The sequence below is a fragment of the Erigeron canadensis genome, chromosome 6 (assembly GCF_010389155.1).
Source record: "Erigeron canadensis isolate Cc75 chromosome 6, C_canadensis_v1, whole genome shotgun sequence".
NCBI lineage: Eukaryota > Viridiplantae > Streptophyta > Magnoliopsida > Asterales > Asteraceae > Erigeron > Erigeron canadensis.
The window spans coordinates 26,426,662-26,446,036 of record NC_057766.1 but is presented as its reverse complement, the minus strand read 5'-3'; the positions used below and the strand labels follow the sequence as shown (position 1 = coordinate 26,446,036).

General features: G+C 34.9%; 1 long non-coding RNA gene across 2 annotated transcripts; it reads right to left on the bottom strand.

Annotated features, from left to right (window-relative positions):
* Positions 1-4,966: 4,966 nt before the first annotated feature.
* Positions 4,967-8,646, bottom strand: LOC122606163. 2 transcript variants are annotated; one of them, XR_006324825.1, is made up of 6 exons: positions 8,401-8,646; positions 6,632-7,219; positions 6,367-6,504; positions 5,916-6,065; positions 5,602-5,648; positions 4,967-5,156 (listed from the first exon to the last, which is right to left on the bottom strand). It is a non-coding gene; the product is annotated as an uncharacterized LOC122606163 (long non-coding RNA). The 2 variants fall into 2 exon arrangements; XR_006324824.1 differs by having other exon boundaries at positions 6,367-7,219.
* Between the last annotated feature and the right edge of the window lie 10,729 nt (positions 8,647-19,375).

Sequence of the window (19,375 nt, the reverse complement as noted above, 5' to 3'; positions counted from 1 at the left end):
ACATGACTCTTCCAGGAGGTTTACGGATCATGTTGATGCACCTCGCTTTCCCCAGTCCGACATTTCTTCAAACCTTCAAAGTGAAAAAACAATCTGTTTAATTACCAATTAAGTCAAAACATGTTGGCCATAAATGAATAAATACTATACGACATGTTAGATAAAATCCATATACCGATTGTCAGATGACATTTTTGTTTGAACAATTTACCTTATCATGCTACTTTTTCACACTCTGTGGATTTGGTGGGTTTTTTTTTTTTTTTTTTTTTTTTTGGGATTTTGAACTTTGAAGGTTGAAAATAAAAACGGGGAAAAGATGGAGTGGTGGGGTATCACATAACCTTTTAAACCCCTTTAGGGTGTGGGATACCTCAACCCTAATCTTCCCCAAATTTCCACATCACCATTTTCCAATAAAAACTTTCCACCTCAAACTTCCCCAATTCACCCCAAATCATCCCAAAATGGTGGCGCCACTCACCCCAACCCCAATTTCCACATCATCTTTTTTATTTCTATTTATTTTTACTCTATAAATTTAAAACATTAAAAAACATTCATTAATAAATAAAAAAGTACATAATAATACTTAAAAAAAAAATACGACGAAACTAAAAACAAGTCCAACAATTATTCAAATGAAAACATTACACGAACGAAACTAAAAAGGGCATTGCCATCCGTGTCTTGCGGCAATTTCGCGTTTCTCGCTAAGAACGATTTCCAACATCACGGGATCGGTTATATGAGCATGCGAGTTGGTGAAAAACAAGATGTCCCGCTGTCTTGCACGCCTCTCATCCGTCTCGTATTTTTCATCCAAGTATCTCGTCTTCCTTTTGGCGTACTCGCTAATGTCATCCGCCACAGTTGAGGAGGCGGATGCGGATGCCTTCTTTTTTCCCTCTTTTGCTGCCGCTTCCAATGGAGGGTTTGGGTCTTCATTCATGTCGGGAATGAAGTGCCCGGTGCTGGCCGTCTCATATTCTCCAGATTTCCTTTTTGAAGAGTCGCTACGTGAAGGTCCCATGTCTTGGTATATTTGGAAACATTCTTGCTCGGCCCATTTGTCGTGTATCTTCACAACATCCCATGCGGCGTGGTGAGGAAATTCCTTCTTGGTGCGGGTCATGAGGTCCGCCATAGCGACTCTCATAATATCCAAGTCGTTGCACCCGCTTCCCTTGGCTTGTTTCTACAAAAAAAAGAATACCATATTACATAATAATAATTATTAACAACTACGAACAAAACTATATAATTATTAACAACTACGAACAAAACTATATAATTATTAACAACTACGAACAAAACTATATATTATTAACAACTACGAACAAAACTATATAATTATTAACAACTACGAACAAAACTATATAATTATTAACAACTACGAACAAAACTATATAATTATTAAAAACTACGAACAAAACTATATAATTACTAAAAACTAAGCAAAAACTATATATTTATTAATAACTAAGCAAAAACTATATAATTACTAAAAACTAAGCAAAAACTATATAAGTAAGAGTACCGCTTGATTGTATAGCCCGTTGAAGAGACCCATGGTGGCGTTCATTTGTTTCCACTTTCGCGTTAACCCATGAATGGTCCGTGTGGTCGGGCCGACAAGTGAGGCGTAATGCTCAAGTACATGACGCCAAAAACCATCCGCTTTTTGTTCATTTCCATATTTTTTGCATTCGGAAATTTGAACCCAAGCTTGTGCCAAAGCAACCTCTTGTGCCGGCGACCAATTTTCACGCTTTGTCTTCGTCTTTTTCCCACAATCTTGGACTTCTTGCACGTCATCATCTTTTTGAACATCGTCTTGTTGGGTTTCCGCTACAATTTCAACTTCTTCGTCATCTTGATGAACATCTTCCTCGATCGGAATAAAATCGTTCATTCTAGCCATGTTTAAGAATTGGGCGTTGGTTTGCGTAGATGGGCTTGAACCGTAGCCAAACATTTGTGGAGACGCCGGTTGTGGATAATAAGCGGATGGAGTTGAAGGTTGAGAAAATTGATATGGTGATGGATTAGAATAAGATTGATTTGGAAGATGTTGAAAATATTGATTTGGAGGAGGTTGAGATGATTGAGAATAAAATTGATTTGGAGGATTATTTGGTGGAGGCATGAATTGATTTGGATGAAAATTGACATGCATTTGTGGATCATTTAGGCAATATTTTGATTTGTTGAAAGGATATTTTTTGGTTTTCTTTAGATCCATTGGTAATGGGTGTTTATTTTTTATAAAGAAGAAGTGTTTTTTTTTTATAAAAGTGAAGGGTTTTGGATTTGAAGTTTGTGTTATGTTATGTTGTTTAAAAAAGGTGTTAGATATATATAGTGAAAAGAAAGATGGGTGAGATTTTAAAAATAAAAAAAAATAAAAAAAAGCAACGGTAACAACATTTAGCCGTTAGGCTTGGTCCCATGTCTACGTGGCATCTTCTGGTTGGTTGTTTCAGATCCCATGGGCCCCCCACGGTTTTCTCTTCTTCGATGTTCCATCCCCAAATCTGCTCCACTTTTCCCCACCCCACACCACCGGCGGCGGTGTTCCCATGCGGGGCCGCCCTTCACCAAACCCCACCCCGCTTCAACTCCCACCATTCTTAGAAAAGGTCAATAGTTTTTTAAAAAGAGCTAAAGTGGTTTCGCACTAGTAAAAAAGGGGGAGATTCAAAAATTTTAACTAAAATGTATTCGAATATTTCGTTTTAAATTAGTGTGAAAGATTGGAAAGCTACTCGTATATCATTAGTTAGTTACTGATCGTATAATCTACATAAACATTTAAAGTATTATATCTCTTTATATAAGTATTTAAATATAAATAATAAATCTTATTAAATACTCAAAAATAAACATAAACATAAGCATACTTTAATAAAATTGACACTTTTTAGCTTTTTGTGATTATTAACAATTTTATCTTTGTTTTTATTTTATTTTTATCTTTGTTTTTATTATTATTATTATTATTATTATTATTATTATTATTATTATTATATATTAAAAAGCAACTGACTTAACCATTTATTAACTAATAAAAAACTTAACTGACCCTAAAATTAATTTTACATCTGTCATAAGTAAGATTATATATTAGAAAATATGGGCAAATAAACTTTGATTAGTTTCATTAATTTACAAGTTTTTATATTTTTATCGTTGATTTATACTTTTTAACGTCTTTTTCAAAAAAAAATAACTCTTACTAAATATTTAAATTAAATACAATTAAAGTTTTTAAAATTTTCATGACTATCAACTAAAATACTAAAAATATATATTTAAAGAAAAGATAAGATTAAGTTTAATGATTATTTTATTGGTATATATTGAAAATATTGGTAAAAATGTGTAAATTTATGATATAAAACAAAAAATTGTAAGTTAGAGTCAAAAGTTGAAAGATATAGAAAAAAAAAATCTATTACTCACAAATTAATAAAAAAAATAAATAAAGGTAAAAGAATGGTATATGTGATCGTTATGTGCCTAAACATGAATATAGAACATCTTATTATTTTAATCCATAAAAAATATGTACTTAAGCTTATGTACATAACATTATGACAGCTAAAAATTCACTTTTTTATAATATAATATAGCTGAATAGTAAATTTATAAATATAATGAAAATAACAGTTATTGATTTTTTTTAAGTTGATTTTTGTTTTCAACTTTGACTTTAATAATTTTAATATGTTAAATAAAGAATAATAGGTAATACATCCAATAGAATAATAGCTAATATATATTCAATAGAATCATAGCTAATATATATCTTAATGGTACGCTTTAGCATATAAAAGTAAAATTGATTAATTAAAAATAAACAAATTCTAATAAATGTAAAATAAGAATGTAATTTATCATGTGTAACAATAAATCAAATAAAATGATAAATTATGAATATCATAAATCATTTTCATTTACTACATTATGTTGTTATGTAAAATTTTAATCCTTAACTTTAATCATAACTAGAGTGAAGGCCCGTGCGATGCACGGCCGGGTCTCTTCGTTTGTTTCGTGCTTTTATTAAAGTTTGTCGGTTGTATATCGAGGCTTACGAACCATCTTAGGTAAAAACGTATAGTCAAATGTGACGGGTTACTTGTTGGAAGAAACAAACGATACATAAGGATAGTTTTGGTGGTTGAATATATACATACGGTGATTGTGTGATTCATGTATTATATACTATTTTTTTAGTTTTATGACTTGTTCGTTTAAATTATGTAAGGTGTATTGTAAGTTGTAAATGATTTAATGGTATATATGCAGTATAGTGTTTTGGGACCAAAAAGATAATTGATTTTGGTATGTCTTTTAGCCATTTGAATTTCTTAGTTTGTTATTCTATTGTGTTGCATATTAAGTGAATTATGTTAATGATATATATGAGATCAATAGTAGAGGATATAGAAAGAGAACATACACAATTCTCTATTATCATAGAGAGTAGGCCCGTAGAATGCACGACAATCTCTATCTTTTATCCAAGGTGGTGTCTCTAAACGTCTACTTATGATATAGTAAAAACATAAAAAGTGTTTCGGCTCTGTTGTTTTCATTTTGGTGAACCCTTCGCTTTTTGCTAAATACAAATGAAGATATATTCATTGTGCAATACGTGGCTTTGATAATTCTTTTCTTTAACACGATTTTTATAACGTTATATTTATAATGGTCAAAACAACATTGTAATTGTGAAGTTGAATGTAGCACAAGAGTTAGTTCTCATATATAAAAGGATATGTGCGAATTGTGTTGGACCAGGTTACAAATGCCAATTGGATAACCTTGTACTTAAATCATCCGATTATGCATAAAGCAACCAATTTGATGTGCAAGCATACACATGTGAAAAACCAAACTTCTTATCATTTTACTTTGCTTCATTATTACTGCAATTAAACACCTATGATGGTTTTCATGCAAACAAATAAGCAAAATATACCAATAGCAATACATGTACCTCCCCTAAATACATAAGCGACATGTAACAAATAAAGCTTTTGTGCCAACTCTTGGCACTCAAAACTGCTACAACTAAAGCTCTAACCCACCATTTGAAACTAAACACAGATGGGGTGAAACACTATAACCTGAATATCCATGAAAACCTGCCAAGTTATCACAAAACATCAGATGCAATCATATATTTATTACTGATATAAAAATATATAAATCCAGTAAGACATACTTTTGGCAAAAGATAACCATCATAATTAGAAAAACTGAGATCAAGATTCTAAAAAGAGGATAACTTGCAAAATGAAAAACTTGAACATATTTTGAAAGTTGAAATCCATATCGAAACATGAAAACAAACTTTACACCAACCCTTGTCTTAATCTTGGAGAAAACTATCGATTCTCAAAATATTAATAAGATGGCTGCAACAAAAGGGTATGAGAGGAAGTCAAAATGTCACACTTATCAATTATTTTCACCTTTCTGATGGCCTTTTGAGAAAGGTGCCAATTTTGACCCATTTAAGCATGAATGGGTCAATTCAGTTATGTAGAATTTCTAATAGGTCACTATCCAGGTAAAACATAAATATACCTTATGAAGATATGGCACGAACATGTCCAAGGTTTCCCAAAATACACCTTGAGAAGAAAGGGAAAGTACATGTCTCGGTTAGGACTGGCTTTCATGTCTCGTGGATTGTATCATATGTACCAAGAATACTTTAGACATATGTTATCTCTCGGAAAAAACCTTTTATATAGAGATATAGATTCTTAGCAAAAATGACAACATTTTTAGAGTGATGTGATACTACTTGTCTCCTCATAAAAATAGTCGATAAGAACATAACTGATGGCCTAATATGCAAAAAAGTTGGTAATGTATAATAGAAAGTCTATAATTACCTTTTGCTTGCTAGATGATTCCCTTGATGTATGAGTAGGTTGTTGCAAGTGCAACACATATGGAGCAATAAAACCATTTTGTAGGTTCTGCATATACATATTCATTGTCCCTCTAACTTGTCAATAGAGTCCCAGACCGTCGTTAGGAATCTGAAACGTTGCACTTTGTCATTCCCGTACAAAAAATGACAACAAAACTATCAAAAAGATTTTCAAATAACACACGAAAACGGTATCACAGTTAGTCCTTAAATAACCACCTAAAAAGAATCAACATGCAATGCAAAAGTATCACAATACATACAAAAGACGGGTGGAGATGGCTGAAAAGCATGCCTTGTAGGAAGTCAGTAGCCCTCCAGACATGCCTCATGCCCAAAGGGTGATACATCATAACTGGTCGTGAAGATACATATAAAATATACCAGAAGATGGTAAAAAGAAGGATAACCTCCATCGATGGCAGAAGACGGGCCAAATAGTCCAGCCATACGTTGTTCACAACTTCACGTTGTTTGTAATTATCCTTGTCTCTCTTCCTTTCTTTGAGAAAAGGCAACATATAAAGGCTTACAAAAGAACATGTGTCCTGTAATGCACCATTGAAGAAGTTTAGCAACGTTAGGTAGCAAACAAATATTTTTACAGCACGAAAGAAGCTAAAACATAAGCATGGGATGGTTTCAAAAAGTGCAGTCCAATAGTCCATGACCTACTCGAGTGTCCACTATGTTTAAACATACCATCCAATTCATCAAGTATGTTCACTTTCACAAATTTACTCAATAGTGAGGTTGTTTGGATCTGCATTCCAAAATGAATTATATTACGATTATATGAGTTTCTAAAGTTCGGGTAAAATGAATTTCCTGCTAACTATCTGATTATTTTCTGGACTACCTGCACTCCCATGGCAACACTGAGTAGTGATAATTTATTGTTTCCAATACTAAGACTGACCTTTTCTTCTTAAGTCCTTTTTTTATTTCCATGAATAGTTGTAGGTTATTCAATCCCCCAATCGTTACCCAATTAACACTAAGCCATACCTCCAGCCTCAAAGTCCTAAACCCCACAAATCATGAGCTCACTTCAAGAAAGAAGCACCAAGATCCAAGAAATCGCGGAATCGTTTGCATAGTGTATGAAATGAACTTTGACACATAACCCTTATCTGCAATGGCACCAACAACCCCTTGAACAATCTTAATTCTAGCTGTACCCGCGAGCTACCGAGCATCACTTCCTTTTGTCATAGCTTCAAGGGATCCCATCATTCAATACTTTTTAAGTCGGCTACCATTCTGCAATCGCAAGGTGCAATAAAAATGAAATATAAACAGAAATATTTTGCCACGAATCACTGTTTTAGCAATAAGTAGACAGAAACAATACCTATCCCAGACATCGTTTTTTAGTCGGCTTTGGCGACTAAGATCTAAGTGTATCACTATCCTAGCCAATTACATTACTTTCGGTTGACACCTAATAGACCTGAAAAACCCTGTCTCTTTGACACCTAATAGAAGTGATATTCAATAATAAAATCATCTTTAATTAACTATGAAGCAAGTACAAAACCTCTACTTTGCTAGTTTTAAGCATCCGGTTGATATAGGCCACGACTGCCACTTTTAAGCAAATACCAAATCACCTCTTTGAATTAAAAATAATACGGATTATTGAAGAATTAGCCACTAATAAAAACAATAATATTCACATGAAATATGTATTAAAATTTTGGCACAGTAACCAACAACTGCAAAGAGAATGGTAAACATGGCAAAAAAAAAAAAAAAGAAGCAACTTGAGATGTCTCAATAGACCCCATGACAGGTACCTAAACTCAACTTGAGATGTCTTAAACTTTTAATGTAAGCTTCATAACAGATTCTTTTTTAATCTATACACGTTCCTAGCCGATATGAGGCACTCTAGAATCGTCGAAAAAATCAACCCTACTGCACGCATGGTTCTATTGGTTGTTTCATGATGTTACACAATCTTGACAAATAAAAGTACAAAATTAGATACCATTCCACTCCAAGCAATGGTGCAAAGTGTGGGTTTCATGGTAAAAATTGTTCTACGTGTCTATCTAAAAACCAGTGAAACAAAAGTTAATAAAAAAAAATATATTATTCATTCTCGTAAAAAATGTTTTAGGGCGGGACTTACAGTAAGATTAAGAGCATCATCTTTTTTTCAAATGACCCATGGGAGTCTGGTCCCCCAATCCTACCACCATACCATATTTTCAACGCCCTACCTACTTGTCATCTCACTAATTCAAGAAGTAATAGCTAACTCACTTTCGGGACTTCGAAATAAATATGACCAATTCGTTTATTGTAACAAAGTTTAAGAAGTGTAAGCAACTCATTATAGAATTGTCATTTAAGCCAATGATTTTTGGACTTCCACGGTCTCATGACCAGCACAAACATTAAGAATAAATAGGTGGTAGTGATGTTGGAAGATTTACCCAACAAAGTCGCACGCATGTCACCATGCCCTCTAAACGCAGATGCTGATCTACATACCTTTCCTTTACATGTTTAGCTCATGCCCAACTTCTTGCACAAAAAAAGTATTCAAAGTTCACTTAGGAAAAAATTGTTCTCACCATCCAACAATATCAATGCATCGCAACCCTCTAATTAGTTTTAGACTAATAAATATAATTACTTGTACTAATATTAATCATGTATACAAATGTGATCAAAAGAATAAAAAAAAATACGTAAGATCGATCAACGACATTAACCATGCAATCGGCATATAACAACTTAATGAGATCCGGGTTTATTGTCTTGTCCTTGTCAAATATAAGCTTCCTTGATGTCAAATAAAAGGTTCCACATTAGCACAGGTATTGTTTACCTTGAAATAATAACGGATCAATAATGCTGATTTAAGTGCCAATAGTCTAGATGTTGTCACCTTAGTACCACAGATCGCCAAAAGAACTAAAAGGGAGAGAAACAAAAACTGATTGGATGGCACCGCAGATGAGCTATTCTTTGCCCGTACATGGATAATTTCCACCTTACACCTAAATGTTTCAACCTGGAGGATTGTAAAACACCAGATCATGAAACGGAACTAAAAATGCACACTGACACAATTTGTTGAGGGTCATAACGGCTAGATCTATTTTTTTTCCGTGAAATTTAGAATGGCCAAATTTAAGGACTGAGCATATAAGACTGTAACCTGAACAAAGCATGCATTTGGTTTGCCTATCTGGTCTCAATCGGACATGCAAATAAAAACAGCAACAAAAAATAATACAATCTTTTTCTCAACGTTGAGTTCGATTGCCCACCACCAAAATGAAATTTACCAATAACAATAAAGGTATATTAATAACTTACTGCAAGTCGTATGGTGACTCATGATTGTAAGTCGCCTCAACAGATGCCTTCGGTTTTACATTAAGTTGGATGAACCCAATCAGATCAGTGTGGCCCTCAAGACATGTCCTTTTAAAAGAAAACATATGAGTCAGACATAAACAATGTTGTCTACCCAATTGCTTCCATAACCAAACACAAAATTCTAGTCTAGTCCCAGACCATTCATTAAACACATGGTGTACATAAACAAATGATGCTTTCAATAACAAATTACTGTTTGAATTAGGAAAAGTTAATCGAGAAGAAGAAATACTTTGGGTTTTATAAAAAAAAAATAGGGTAACCTCATAAAAATTGAATTGCAATCTGAGCTACTTTCTGCAAAACAACAACTGCACAAATAAAACATTAAAAATAAAGAAACATTAAAATCGGAATAGGATGAAACAAACTGATGCATAATGATTATAATAAAAATAATAGCTAATGGAAAACACATAAAAGGAAGAAGATGAACCTTTAGTGGCGGTCTGATTGAGGTTGAGATGGTGAGTCGACAGTCACAAGAGGAGGGGTTTTTTTTTTATAATGGTTTTATATTTTTATTAGGTGATAAATGAAAAAGAATACTTATGAGGTTGGATTTTAAAAGGCACACCAAAAACGGGCTTTAAAAACTGGTCGACCCATAAAAAATCTGAATACAAATAGAAATAGGTACATAACATATCACTTCCACTTCCACTTTCACTTCCTTTCTCTTCCACTCATGGATAAATAATACATTAGTATATCACTTTACTCCTGGTTAACTATGCATTAGTGCTAAATAAACTATGCATTAACACACAATTACATATCATTTTCGATATGAACTAACACAAAATAGAGAATGCATTAAACAAAACATCAATTACATATGCATTATAGTAAAGAACAGTAATTAACCCTTATTAAGTACTTTAATAATCACCATAAATGAAAGGCTAAAAAGCGTCAAATTTTTTCACTCCTTGATCCAACTTTTAGATATATATAGATTAATCATTAATCCTTAGTATCATAATTACCCTAATGAATGAAGTGCCACGATCAGGCCTTCAACTTTATATTATAATAGATAATCTCATGGGCTTGAGATATGCACAACAACCTGACCCATTTGATCGGGTTCGGGTAATTAGAAGTCTCTCCAACAAAAATTAGTTCCTTTGGGACAAGTTAGGCAGGACATCAAAGCTTAAAGTTGTTTCAAGTCGAAACGGATAATATTGACCCGTTTGTGTGGTTAAGAGGTGAAATCGACCCTAATGTAGGTAAACTTGATCAAGGTCAAGGGAAAAGAGCTTTGGTGAGTCAATTTGGTTGGTTGAAAACGTTGGAAATAAATAAAAGTGTCAAAACTGTTAAGTCGTGTAATTTGGTCAAAATGGGCCAATCCGTCCTGTTTTTGAGATAGAGTCATCAAAACAGGTCAAGACCCAAACCTTTAAAATGTTGACAATCTGAGAAGTATATTTTTCAAGTTAGTAAAATGTTCGAGACAAAGAGGAAATGTTAAAAATCAGTTTGAGTCAAAAAACTGTCATAAAAGTCGTAGGCTTGGTAAAAACTTGTCAAACTCTCACTGTTATAAATCATAAAAAAAAATAAATTAACAATATGCTATCTCCAATGGGGTGCCCTTAGGTGCCCTTAAATATCCTTTGTCGTCCAAGCTTGTCCAAAACTAAGGTTTTTTTAAGGATGCCCTTACCTAAGGACATGCCCTTACTTGTCCTTATCTAATATATTTTTGTTTTTAGTGGAGGTAAAAAAATATGTAAGGATATGTAAGGATTTTTGTATGGTTGGTATAAAATTATAAGATTTGAAGGATTTGTAAGGATGTATAAAGATTTGTAAGGATTTATAAGAATTTGTAAGGATATGATGTGGCAGCTCAAGAACGCCTAAGGGCGTCCTTAGCATTGAAGATAGCCTAAGCAGTCATCTAATCGGAATTGGATTATTATTATTAATGAATAAAACTCTTTTACAACTTAATAACGGTGATCTATCCTCAAATGAGTGTAGATCTAAAGGACTAGGTTGTCCACAAACGTACGTATGCAACCCTAAACAATTTGTGATTACAGACGACTCTAAACAATAATCATATGAGCACAATACATTCTATTAAACCATTACATAATTGAATAAAAACGGAAATCATAATAACCTAATCATTATGTGTGTAACTGTAGATAATGATACGGTGGTAAAGATCCTAAGTGTGGTCCTCGTGTATTGATTTCATTATGTGCGTAATTATGTGCGTAATTGTATATAAATGTATTCACTAAGCGTTAGCTTACTTTTTTAGTTGTTTACTATTTTATAGGTGGTTCCGAAATAAGAAACTAGTGACTTGTGATTGAAGTTGTAGATAGTTGGACTTGCTTGTAGATTGAAGGTATTTTGACCATTCACAAATGAATGGTATGGTACTTTTTGGTTAGAGCTTAGTATCCCACCTCAAAGGCTATTGGTACAAAATTTATGTTTGATAAATGTTTACAACGAAACAGGTTGCGCTCCACTGACTTTGAACCTTAATTTTTCCCGAGCCTTCGTTTGACCTTTTTGGTCCCGAAAACTTACATACTAGTCTATATACATCATTTTAAGAACGTTCCAAGTTTCTTTTTGATTTGGAACATTTTAACTTTTCACGAAAAATTGCCCTATTTTTTGAAGTAGAAGTTATAAAATTCCGTTTTTCAGAATTATAGGTCTTTTAGCATCAGATCCTGTCAGTTAGGCTGTATGTTTTGTTATTTTAACCTATTTCTTAATATAGTCATATGATACTCGACCCACATGTATGGTTACTTACCTTTTACACCTTCATGCTCTTTCCCCGTTTAACCGAAGATCCTTAATAGAAGCAATCTCTATACCTTTAGGTATAGGCAAAACTGTATATATCTCACTTCCTTATATCCCACTTATGCAGGAATTGGATACTATTGTTGTTGGTGGTGTTTCCTAACCTTATGTTAACTTAACTATCAAATCAATGACACATTAGGTTTTTTTTCCAAAACACCCCAAAAACACTTCCCAATAACGCCTCATTTTCAATCTCTATCTTCTACTTTTTTTTATTCTATTTTATTTATAACTAAAGTTATTTTAAAAATCATAAATTTATAAACTCAACAACCTTTTAATGAAAAAAGATACTTTCAATCAAACCATTACATAATTAAATAAAAAAGAAAATCATAACAACCTTGTGTGCTTCCAACCACACAACACAAACAAAAACACACACACACAATATCTCCTTCGCTAGCACACAAAACACACAGATACACAAACAACACACACATGACACACCCACCATTAGAGGATGCGGGTGAGGGTGAAGTTTTAGAACCGGATTTACTAAGGGAAACCATATAGATGAATGGTGATAAGAGACAAACTACAGAGTGTAATATGTTGAAAATAGGACGATGTGAGGATGAAAACAAAAGTGTGATTGTTCCCACTAGAGGCAATCCAAATTGGTGTGAAAATAGAAACAAATGTGATTAAATGACAAGCTGATCGACAACATACAAAGCAATTATGGCAATTATGGCAATTATGTGTTTCACTTCAGTCCCCATCAGTGTACGTTGCTTTATAGCAATTATGGTATTTAGTAAGACTTATATTTTAGTAAAACCTTATTAGAAATCCCAGAAACAAATGTGTCAAAAAGCAGAACGAAAGTTTTTCATGGCATACCTTTCTCTGTTCTTGTATATAGCGGCATTAATGCTGTTATTGTCTCCAACACTTTCACTGGCCACAAATGATACAGATGATCTTGCACTTCTGGCCATCAAGTCGAGCATCATTCATGACCCCCAACATGTTCTTAACTCATGGAACACCTCCTTCCAATTCTGTCTGGCAAGGTGTTACATGTGGTCGTTGACATCTTACTAGAGTCACCAAGTTAAACCTTGAAGATCGAGGTTTTGCTGGTTCACTGTCCCCTCATATTGGAAACTTAAGTTTTCTCGGAGTGTTAAATCTATCGAATAGCAGCTTCAAAGGTGTAATTCCACCTCAACTAGGAAATTTGTTTAGATTGAAGCAGCTGATTCTCGCAAGAAATTCTTTTGAAGGAGAAATTCCGTCCAGTTTATCAAACTGTACAGGGCTAAACGCTCTTTGGTTGAGTTATAATAATCTAGTTGGGAAGCTCCCACAACAGCTTAGTGCACTGGTGAACCTGATGGTGTTAGCCATTCATAATAATGGTTTTACAGGAGGGATACCATCTTTCTTTGGAAACTTGACTTCTCTTACAGGCTTATCGGCCACCAACAATAATCTAGGCGGAAGCATTCCACACACATTAGGTCAACTGTACAACTTGCAAACAATTTATGTTGGTTCTAACCATCTCTATAGTACGATCCCTCCATCCTTATACAATTTAACATCTTTAATAGCTCTTGGCATTCCAAATAATGATATCACTGGAAGTTTACCAAAAGATATAGGCTTGTGATATGTCGTATTTTATGCCCGTTTCCCATAGCTTAAAGTGGTTGTTTAGTGAGGTTTACGAGTCGTTTTCGTATACAGTTGGTGCGTTTATGGTATTTGTCAGTGTTTCAGGTGGGAAAACAGGTACCTAAGCGATAACTTGAAGAAAACGAAGTTTCTGGAGCACATAATTGGAGATTAGAAGAAGGTCAAAGCTGGTCAAAATGGTCAACGCAAGTCAACAAGACACTGCGACGCAGTATGGGTATGCGTTGCAGTAATACAAGTCGAGGTTGAAACTGCTTCGCAGCATAGGGAAACTGTGACGCATTTTGTGTATATATGACAGAAGGCCAGTCAAGGAAAGTCAAAGTCAAGAAAAGTCAAAGGAGACACTGCGACGCAGTTTGGGACTGCGACACAGTGTCATGCCGAATTTGTTGAATTTAGTCAGCATATAAATAGCTACAATAAACATTTCAAAAACCTATCTTTCACTTTCCAGACGATTTTAAGAGCTTTTTCTAGGGTTTATCTTATTTTTCATCATTTTGAAGGATCAAAGACTCGTTCGGAATCATTTCGTTATTCGTTTTTCAATCCTTTGTAATCGGTAACAATGAATTCTTTCGTTTTGATTTGTTATTTCATATTTAATATGAGTGGCTAATCGTCTTTTCATCCATCTTGATGGAGTGAGACATTATGTGGGGATTGCACAACATTTATTAATTCAAGAGATTTGATTTAACGTTTTGTCGTGATCTTAATCTATTAATTCTTTGTCATTCAATTATTGATTGCGGATAATTTGTATTCATTGCTTAGTGACGACTAGGATTTGGGTATAAGTTATTTTGATTGCTTAGTTAGAAGCAATTGGTTCTATGACGGGTACGGTAGAGGGTAATCGATATTTAATATGAATTAACGGGTTGACGGTTGGGTACAATCGATAGGCAAAATTGTTATCTGGAATGACCAAAACCATTGTTTAACTAGGAAAGTTATAAAAAGGCGTCTCGGGGTACCGGTCTTAATAATGAAACTAGTTTATACAAGAGAGTCGAATAAGTTGTTAACTTGACGGGTACGGGGTTGGCGACTAATTTGAGTCTCGGTTATTTAATCACTAAATTGAATTTGAACTTCATCAAATGTGCAATCCTAACATTCTGTTGAGCGAAATCAAGATGAGTGACTTTTAAATAATTGTTTTCAACAACAACTTCTATTTCGATTAATCCTTTGGGATTACTAACGTCTCAAACTAACTACTTGCAACGTGGCAACTCGGCCACAAAACCCCCATCTTTTACATGAATCATTTAATGTTTACAATTGCTTATTTAAGTCCTTGCGAATGATCTCGGCTTACCAGTTTTCACTATACTTCATGCGATCAGGTGCACTGCCTGTGAGTGTGTAGTAATCAGTATTTTCGGTAAATCGTGTTTATAAATTTAAAGGTAGATTTCGCACATCAAGTTTTTGGCGCCGTTGCGGGGACTTGAATTGAGTAATTGTTAGTTTGTGATTCGATCCTTCCTTGCACTCATTTGTGAGGAAGTTAATTGTCTTTAATAGATAGATTTTATTTTTGTTTTAGTTTTATTTTGTTAGTTTCTGGTGTGGTTAACGGTTTTTCTTGTGGTGTTTGTGCAGGTGCTTTGTTAGTTGATGAACACAAGAGCCTCTGGTAGACCTTTGCTTAGTCCTCAATCTAATCTAGGGAAAGCCAGACGACGCTTACTTAGATCAAACAACACGGAGCCCTTAAACACCGGAAACATAGATTCAAACACCGAAAACCGTGACCACCCGGACGTAGATTTGGATCAATATTACTCAAAGAAAGGTTCAACGTACGAGGTGCACTTAAGTCCTAAATTCTCCGAAGGTAGTGGTTTGTTCAAAACTGGTGATAGCTCAGGGGAAGAAGATAATCGGGATAAAACTGATCAACCGGATTTAACCGAGATTCCTAGAGAAAATCCTCAGGCAACTCAACCAGTCAGAGCCAGAAGAATGGGTGATCGAGAGCCGGAAAACCCCAATAACCGTCTTTACGGTGACCGTAGCAGAAATGTCCCTACTAATAGGGGCACTCCTATTCGCCTTCCAACCACCGGAGTAAACTTTTCTCTTAAAGGAAGTCATTTGAAAAGTGTGGAGGAAGAGAAGTTTGATGGGGTGACTAATAATGATCCGTATGGGCATTTAGAGAGGTTCGAGAAGATTTGTAGGTTTTACCACTATGGAGCGAACCAAGATGATAATGTGAAGCTTGAGCTTTTCCCACTCACTTTATGTGGAGGAGCTAAGGCATGGTTAAAGGAGCAACCAGATGATCTGTATACAACTTGGGATGAGCTTCGTGTCGGGTTTATTGATGAGTTCTATTCTATAAGGACTCAGAGACAGTTGGAGAATAAGATCCGATCATTCACTCAAGATCCAGGGTAAGATGTAGTAGATGCCTGGAAACGATATAAGGAGATGATCAGGAATTGCCCAGGAAACAATCTGAACACAGAAGCAGTGGTTGAGATCTTCTATGATGGGTTGCTAAAGAGAACTCGAAGGGAATTAGCCGGGGCATTTAGAGGTAGTTTGAACAATGTCACCCCAGCTGAAGGATACAAGATCTTGGAAGATATGGCCAAGGAGTTTGTTGATGCACGTTGATGTGACAACAGCAACTTAGATTTGATATGTCGTTTAGATGAAGACATTATGTTATTTTATGTCGTATCTATATATGTAATTGATAGATTATGGACTTTATGTTTTGGTAATGATCGATTACATGTTTTGGTGTTATATATATGTTATGTATGATGTTTGTTGTGTGTTATACAAGTACAAACATAATATGTGTTAAGATTCCTTAAGATGAAACACTTAGGACTATAACTAAGTCTTACATCTAACGAAGATAAGGTATATCTTCGTTAGAGGCAAACGAAGATAAACTTCGTTTGGTACAAACGAAGATTAACTTCGTTACATGGGCTGGGCAGCTAAGTTCGTAAGAACAAAGCCCAACAAGCCCAGTTCGATCTGAAACATATATATACGAATGAATACCCTAAAATGAAGAATCACATTCGACATACACGTACTCCAGACCACTAAGTTCGTTCTATAGCTTATAGAAACGAATATAGCATCATACGGCTGATTATTTACTTGATAATTAGCGATATACACGTTAACTAATCAAACTAGTTATCTGGTGAGGATTCCGCACTCACGACATAATAATAGACGATCTCGAGAGCGATCTGTAGCTATCGAGGGATTCACAAGTGGTATCAGAGCCAGGTTCGAGATCGTTTGTTTGATTATTTTCTCTCAAAAACACCTCCCGATACCCTAACTGTCGCTAAGTTCGTTTTCACAACGAATTTAGCAAACGAACTTAATCTCATCTTCGTTTCAATCTCTTCAAACGTATTTAGCTTTATTTTCGTTAAGTTCCTTCAAACAAATTTAAAGTTATCTTCGTTTATTCTCACCTTACGAAGTTAGACCTATCTTCGTTTCTTTCCTTCAAACAAACTTAATCCTATTTTCGTTGAGTTGCAGAAAACGAATTTGAACAAATTCAAACAATGGCTTCCTCATCAACCAACACTGCTGTTGCACAATACCTAAATTCTCTTGTCTATCATGATCATCTCGTTGGACGTACTAATTCTCCACCGAAGTTAGTTTCATTGGCTGACTTCTGGGCGTGGAGAGGCCGATTTGAAGATTATATTCAACGAGAAGATTTGAACATGTGGATTATGATCACTGAAGGATATGAATGGCCAAATCTCACTGTTAACGGTGTTACAACTAATTACAAGGTAGGAGAGTTGAAAGGAGAAGAAAAATCTTTGTATGCTGTTAAAGTTAAGGCTCTTTCTACTCTTCGGATGTGCATTCCTCAAGAATTAGTGCACCTGTTTCCTAAACAGGAGTACAAGACTTCAAAGCAATTGTTCGATGCTATTGAAGCTCACTGTGAAGGTGATCCATTATTGAAGCAAAATAGAATTAAGATGCTTAAGAAACAATTTGATTGCTTTAATGCTACCAAGAACGAACTAGTTGAGGATCTTATCTTGAGATTTCAACATCTTCTTGCTGAGTTAGCCTCTTTTGATCTTATACTCCTACTAAGATAGTGGATAAATTCTTGGATGGTTTGCCGAAAGCGTATAAAGAGTTTCGTCATGGATTGCAAGAAAGAGCTGATTATGCATCTCTTCGTATTGATGGTGTTATATCCACATTAAGAAATAGAGAAATGAAGGATAAGGCAAAGGATCTCCAAGACAACTTCACACAAGATCCATCTCTTTATCATGCCACTATGAAAAATCCTACAGCTGATGTTAATGCATTCTTTTCTGGGGTTGGTACTTCTGGCACGAAAGAGAGTTCTAATTGTGTTATGGATGGAAATGATTCTGCTGGTTTCATGGCTTCTGATGCTGGTTACAAGGCTCGAAAGACTAATGAGAGTGCAAAGCTAGGAAATATGACGTTTGGTAACATTTCATCTACTTCTGCCGGTTACAAGTCTATGCCCATGGATATGAAATCTGCTGAGGGAAGGATGAATGTATTTGCCGCAATGTGTGCTGCACATGAAGCTTTTATTGCAGGAAGGATCACAGATCCAACACTCATTGATGAAGATTATGACCAAATAGATCCAGATGATGTTGAAGAAATGGATCTGAAATGGAATTTGGCAATGATCACCAGGAGAGTGCAACAGTTTATGCAACGAACAGGTAGACAGCTTATTGGGGGTACTCAGGGCTTCGACAAGTCAAAGGTTAAGTGTTACAACTGCGATGGCTTTGGACATTTTGCCAAAGAATGTCAACGACCAAAGAGATATGTCAATATTACCCCTACACGTCCAGATAAAGGTGGTAATCGTCCTTTTAATCCTACTGCAAGTAGAGCTCTCTTGTTGACTGATGATACTACTGGAAATGGTAATGACAAGGCTATCGTAGCTGCTCAACCTGATGGTTCTTATGTCTGGAATCTTCCACAGGATGAGACCAATAATGCTTATTTGGCCGAAATAGTTGATGATATGGCTCAAATAGTAGATTCTGTTGAGGATTTCTTGGACACCACAGTTTACCACAATGATGAGCATTTGTATGAAAATGTTCAAAGCTCGAACTTGGAATCTTCTGCTCAGGTATATGACACTGATTCTGAGTCTGATGAAGAGGTTGAGGTTGATGATACGAAAGATTCTAGAGAGGTACACGCTGCTGAGCACAAAGACGATTCTGCTACTGAAAAGGTTGAAAAGACAATTGAAGAGCAGATGAAGGAGTATGAAATTCCAGCAGGCATGAGTGTGGATGACTTTGTCGCTTACATGGCAGACTGCAAAGAAGCAGATCAACAGGTATCTTACTCTCTACATACTATTGTTCATGTTTGCAAGATTGTTAATCGAATGTTTAATGAAATTGAACAAAAGAATGAACTAATTAAACATTTAGAATCTGTTGTTAATGCTGCTCATGAAGAAAGAGATAA